This window comes from Leucoraja erinacea, chromosome 1, assembly GCF_028641065.1.
Source record: "Leucoraja erinacea ecotype New England chromosome 1, Leri_hhj_1, whole genome shotgun sequence".
Taxonomy (NCBI): Eukaryota; Metazoa; Chordata; class Chondrichthyes; order Rajiformes; family Rajidae; genus Leucoraja; species Leucoraja erinaceus.
The window spans coordinates 123,361,672-123,368,419 of record NC_073377.1 but is presented as its reverse complement, the minus strand read 5'-3'; the positions used below and the strand labels follow the sequence as shown (position 1 = coordinate 123,368,419).

Here is a 6,748-nt window from a genome sequence, read left to right as displayed (position 1 = left end):
TTTTGCTATTGAATCAATAGACAATAGACAATAGATGCAGGAGTAGGCCATTTCGAGCCAGCACCGCCTTGCTGCTTTGTGTCCCTTGCCGCATTGCTACAATATTGGCACCCATTTGAAATCTTCACATTAGCCACTTGTGGAACATACCAAAGTAAAACAAGTGTCCAAAAAATTGATTGTAGATTCACAGTCATAGAGCGTAGAAACAGGCCAGTGGCCAAACTTGCCCACACCAACCAATATGTCCCATCTACATTAGTCACACCTACCTGCATTTGGGCCCTATCCCTCAAACTCAATCCTGTCCATGTACCTGTCTAAATGTTTCTTAAATGTTGCGATAGTACCTGCCTCAACTACCTCCTCTGGTAGCTTGTTCCGTACACCCACCACTCTTGGTGTAAAATAGTTACCCCTCAGATTCCTTGTAAATCTTCCCCGTCCCCGCCCCTCACCTTAAACCTATGATCTGAGAAACATTTTAAAGACGACTGAAAGAAAAATGGCAAGGGTAAAAATTGAAGGACTTCAGAGGACATGACAGAAGGTGAAGCCAGGGTTACTAATGACAAAAGTCCTGGAGCAAACTGGAGGGATGTGCCAAAAAAATCAAACAGCTGCTAAAGTCAAACTAACATGGTAATGAATGCTCCAAACAGGGCAGTAGGCATTGTCAGGTATTTCGGCAAGCATATAATGGCTAAATTAATGGTACAAATGCGTTAAATTGCTTTTTTGGACATCAAGTCAAGGCAAGACAAGTCAAGTCAAGAGAGTTTATTGTCATGTGTCCCAGATAGTACAATGAAATTCTTTCTTGCTGAAGCACAACAGGATATTGATCACTGATGATGTGTTCAGGAGCATCTATCGATGTATTTGTATCAATCACAGTGCTGGTGAAACCAGTGGCGACCAGGAATAGACTGGTTGACAACCAGGAATAGGGTGGTGACGACTGGAGAGACAGTGGACAGCTCGGGAAGACGGCAAGCGGGGCGGGGCGGGTTGGCAGCCCAAACCGCATCCTCTGAGAGGAGGAGACCCAAATCATGCTACAGAAAAACACATGGAAAAATACCCCCAGGGGTGCCCGAGAGGGGGGGAGGATGAGCGCCTCAATTGGACGGTTCAAAGGTTAACGACTAATGGCAATGGACAACTGACTATGAGTATCAAATGCAGATGTGGTAAGGTTTGCAAGAACAGCCGAGGCCTGAAGATTCACCAGACCCGGATGAAGTGTTTGGAGGGACAGGGAGTGTCACAACGCACAGGTATTTTACCTGGTGAGGCGCAGGAGGAGCCGGGCCCGGAATCACCCCATAGAGCCCGAAGCCTCCAAGTGGCGCAACTAGTCCCTCGGAACAGTTCTCCGGAGAAGGTTCGAGTCAAATGGCCTCAGGTCTGCAAGACGGCAGTCTGGCATCGGTTTGACGAGGACGTCGACAAGGTGCTAGAAGCAACTGCGAAGGGAGACGTGGACTGAAGGCTGCGGATAATGACGACAATCATCATCAGCCTAGCAGTGGAAAGGTTTGGAGAAGTGGAGAAGAAGCCGGCCAGAACACCTTTCACCATGAACCAACGAGCAACAAAGATCCACAAGATCCGGCAGGAGCTGAAGTCCCTCAAGAAGCAGTATAAAGAGGCCAGGGAAGAGCAACGTCCCCCCTTGGCTGAGCTGTGAACCATCCAGAGGAAGAAGCTGATGACCCTCCATAGAGCTGAGTGGCACCGAAGACGCCGAAAGGAAAGAGCCAGGAAGCGAGCATCCTTCATAGTCAACCCCTTCAGCTTCACCAAACAACTACTCGGGCAGAAGCGCAGTGGGAGTTTGGCATGCTCTAAGGAGGAGATCGACCGGCACATCCAGACGACCTATAGTGACCCCGTCAGGCAGCAGGAGCTGGGCCAGTGCAACATCCTGATAAAACCACCTCCACCCATCAAGGAGTTTGGTAGTAGAGAGCCACTCCTGAAAGAGGTCCAGGACGTTGTGAAGAGAGCAAGTTCTGGCTCAGCCCCTGGCCCGAGCCGAGTCCCCTACAGGGTCTAAAAGAACTGCCCCTTGTTACTGAAACGGCTGTGGAAGATCCTGAAAGTCATCTGGAGGAGAGGAAAAGTGGCGCAGCAGTGGCGATTCGCTGAAGGAGTCTGGATCCCAAAGGAGGAAGATTCCAAGAAGATCGATCAGTTCAGAATCATCTCCTTGCTAAGTGTTGAAGGCAAGATCTTCTTCAGCATAGTGGCGAGGCGGCTGACCAACTTCCTCTCCAGCAATGGCTACATCGACAGCTCAGTGCAAAAGGGAGGCTTATCTGGAGTGCCGGGGTGTCTAGAGCACACGGGAGTGGTGACCCAGCTCATCAGAGAAGCCAGGGAGAACAAGGGTGACCTGACAGTGCTCTGGCTTGACCTGGCCAACGCCTACGGCTCCATCCCGCACAAGCTGATCCAGACAGTCATGGCCAAGCATCATGTGCCGGGGGCCAAGTGGCAGATCTCATCCTGGACTATTACAACCAGTTCAGCATGAGAGTCTCATCAGGGTCAGTAACATCAGAGTGGCACAGACTGGAGGTTGGGATCATCACAGGCTGTACCATCTCTGTGATCCTTTTTGCCTTGGCGATGAACATGATCGTCAAGTCTGCTGAGTCAGAGTGCCGGGGCCCTCGGACCAAGTCAGGAATGCGCCAACCACCAATCAGAGCCTTCATGGACGACCTGACTGTCTCCACTGAATCAGTGCCAGGAGGCAGGTGGATCCTGCAGGGGTTGGAGAAACTGATTGGATGGGCAAGGATGAGGTTTAAGCCAGGAAAATCAAGGTCACTGGTGCTGAAGAAGGGCAAAGTCATGGACAGGTTCCGCTTCAGCATCGAAGGGGCACCAATCACAACTGTCTCCGAAAGGCCAGTGAAGTGTCTTGGCAAGGTGTTTAACAGCAGCCTGAAGGATACAGCATCAGTCCAGGCAACCTGTCAGGAGCTGGAGAGTTGGTTGCGAGCAGTGGACCGGTCGGGGCTTCTCGGCAAGTTCAAGGCATGGATTTACCAGCATGGTATCCTGCCAAGGATACCCTGGCCACTGCTTGTCTACGAAGTCCCAATATCCACCGTAGAGAGATTGTAGAGGAAAGTCAGCAGCTTTCTCAGGAGGTGGCTGGGACTGCCCAGGAGCCTTAGCAGCATTGCCATTTACGGAAATAACACCAAGCTCCAGCTGCCCCTGAAGTCCCTGGAGGAGGAGTTCAAGGTGACTCGGGCCAGAGAGGTGATGCTGTACAGGGACTCCAGCGACCCCAAGGTGGCTCAGACAGGGGTGGAGGTGAAAACTGGGAGGAAGTGGAGAGCCGGCGAAGCCGTGCTGCAAGCAGAGTCTCGGATACGCCACAGAGTCCTGGTGGGAGCAGTGACTCGGGGAAGAGCAGGCCTGGGAATCTTCCCATCTCCCCAGTTTGACAACGCCAAGGGGAAGGAGAGGCGCAGGCTGGTCCAGGTGGAAGTGAGGGTAGTGGTGGAGGAGGAGAGGTGTACCAGAGCAGTTGGATTGAGGCAGCAAAGTCACATGGACTGAGCTCTGGCAGGCTGAACCACAGCGCATCAAGTTCCTGGTCCAGGCAGTGTATGATGTCCTGCCCAGCCCATCGAACCTCTTCATCTGGGGCAAAGCGGAATCTCCAGATTGCCCGCAATGCTCAGGCAAGGGGACGTTGGAACACATCCTGAGCTGTTGCCCAAAGGCTCTTGGGCAGGGCCGGTACACCTGGCGTCACGACCAGGTTCTTAAACCCATTGCAGAAGCCATCAGCATGGGAATCAGCAGCTGCAGACGAGAACGCCCCACCACCCAGATGATCACCTTCGTGAAGGCCGGAGTGCAGCTGCCAAGAACCACAGCAGCCAGGAATCAGTCAGGAATCCTGGCGACTGCGCAGGACTGGCAGCTTTCCGTAGACCTGGTGAAACAGCTGAAGTTCCCACGGCACATTGCCACGACCACCCTGAGGCCAGATATCCTCCTGGTCTTAGAGTCGACCAAAGACATCGTCTTGTTGGAACGGAGAGTGCCATGGGAGGACCGTCTGGATGAGGCCCATGAGAGGAAGATGGGCAAATAAGAAGAGCTGGTCATAGACTGCCGTAAGCAGGGCTGGAAGGCAAGGTGTATGCCCATTGAGGTTGGCTGCAGAGGTTTTGTAGGGCAATCGCTCTACAAAGCTTTGAGTGCACTGGGCATCAACGGAGTGGCGAGGAGAAGGGCCATCAAGAACACCACAGAGGCAGTGGAGAAGGCCTCGAGATGGCTCTGGATCAGGAGAGGAGGTCCATGGGGAGGAGCGAATGCCACCTGAACACAAGTTGCGGTCTGATCAACCACGGCTGGGTCGCCTGGGTGAGGGTGTCTGACGTTGAAAGACCTGAAACACCCAATGACCCCAGGTTACATCACTGATGATGTGTTCAGGAGCATCTATCAATATATTTGTATCAATAAGCATGAATACAGAACAGTTCAGTTCAATTCAATATACACATAAATAAACAGATAAAGTGCAATAGGCTGTTACAGTTCAGAGTCTGTTTGTTGGTGAGTTTAATAGCCTGATGGCTGTGGGGAAGGGGCTGTTCCTGAACCTGGATGTACCAGTTTTCAGGTGTCTGTACATTCTACCCGATGGTAGCGGAGAGATGAGTGTGTGGCCAGGATGGTGTGGGTCCTTGATGATGTTGGCAGCCTTTCTGAGGCAGCGACTGCGATATATCCATTCAATGGTGGGGAGGACAGAGCTGATGATGGACTGGGCAGTGGTCACAACTTTCTGCATTCTTTTCCGCACCTGGACGCTCAAGTTGCCGAACCAAGCCACGATGCAGCCAGTCAGCATGCTCTCTACTGTGCACCTGTAGAAATTCGAGAGAGTGCTCTTTGACATACCGACTCTCCGTAATCTTCTCAGAAAGTAGAGGCGCTGATGTGCAATCTTTCTAATTGCATCGGTGAGCTGGGACCAGGAAAGATCTTCGGAAATGTGCACGCCCAAGAATTTGAAGTTCTTGACGGGATTGTGGGTCCCTATCCTACCTCTTACAAAGTCCATCAAGATAATAGACAATAGACAATATGTGCAGGAGTAGGCCATTCGGCCCTTTGAGCCAGCACTACCATTCAATGTGACAATGGCTGATCATCCCCAATCAGTACCCCGTTCCTGCCTTCTCCCCATATCCCCTGACTCCGCTATTTTTAAGAGCCCTATCTAGCTCTCTCTTGAAAGCATCCAGAGAACCTGCCTCCACCACCCTCTGGGGCAGAGAATTCCACAGAGTCACCACTCTCTGTGAGAAAATGTGTTTCCTCATATCCGTTCTAAATGGCTTACTCTTTATTCTTAATTCTTATTCTTAAACTGTGGCCCCTGGTTCTGGACTCCCCCAACATCGGGAACATGTTTCCTGCCTCTAGCGTTTCCTGTCAAAACACTTAACAATCTTATATGTTTCAATGAGATACCCTCTCATCCTTCTAAACTCCAGAGTGTACAGGCCCAGCTGCTCCATTCTCTCAGCATATGACAGTCCCGCCATCCCGGAAATTAACTTTGTAAACCTACGCTGCACTCCCTCAATAGCAAGAATGTCCTTCCTCAAATTAGGGGACCAAAACTGCACACAATACTCCAGGTGTGGTCTCACTAGGGCTCTGTACAACTGCAGAAGGACCTTTTTGCTCCTATATTCGATTACTCTTATTATAAAGGCCAACATACCATTCGCTTTCTTCACTGCCTGCTGTACCTGCATGCTAACTTTCATAGACTGATGTACAAGGACCCCCAAATCCTATTGTACTTCCCCTTTTCCCAACTTGACGCCATTTAGATAGTAATCTGCCTTCCTGTTATTGCTACCAAAGTGGTTAACCTCACATTTATCCGCATTAAACTTCATCTGCCATGCATCTGCCCACTCCTCCAACCTGTCCAAGTCACCCTGCATTCTCATAGCATCCTCCTCACCGTTCACACTGCCACCCAGCTTTGTGCCATCTGCAAATTTGCTAATGTTACTTTGAATCCCTTCATCCAAATCATTGATGTATATTGTAAATAGCTGCGGTCCCAGCACCGAGCCTTGCTGTACCACACTAGTCACTGCCTGCCATTCTGAAAGGGACCCGTTAATCCCTACTCTTTGTTTCCTGTCTGCCAACCACTTCTCTATCCATGTCAGCACTCTATCCCCAATACCATGTGCCCTAATTTTGCCCACTAATCTCCTATGTGGGACCTTATCAAATGGTTTCTGAAAGTCCAGGTACACTACATCCACTGGCTCTCCCTTGTCCATTTTCCTAGTTACATCTTCAAAAAACTCCAGAAGATTAGTCAAGACATGGGTTTATTGCATGAAATTAAATTATGAATTTAAATCCACGTATTTGTTTTACTGAACTAATAAAAGTTTGAATATATACAAGGTAAAATCAAATTAAAAGAATAATACAAAATTTGTGCTTGGGGTAAAATATGAAAGCACGTTTTCCCCTTACATTATCCCTTAAATACCAGACACCCAGCAATAAAGTAATAAAGTAGTCAGGAGCCACCAGCAGCTGTAATCTTTTCAAAGAGTATAATTTAAATGGCAATTTATAACTCTTGACTATTTCTCTACCCAACCCTCATCCCACACGATCAGTATTATAGACCCATTGGGCACAGGATTCAATTTGACCC

At 49.8% G+C, this 6,748-nt stretch overlaps 1 pseudogene; it reads left to right on the top strand.

The window, feature by feature from the left end:
- Positions 1 to 970: 970 nt before the first annotated feature.
- On the top strand, positions 971 to 6,384 carry LOC129701557 (uncharacterized; annotated as a pseudogene).
- The last annotated feature ends 364 nt before the right edge of the window (positions 6,385 to 6,748 follow it).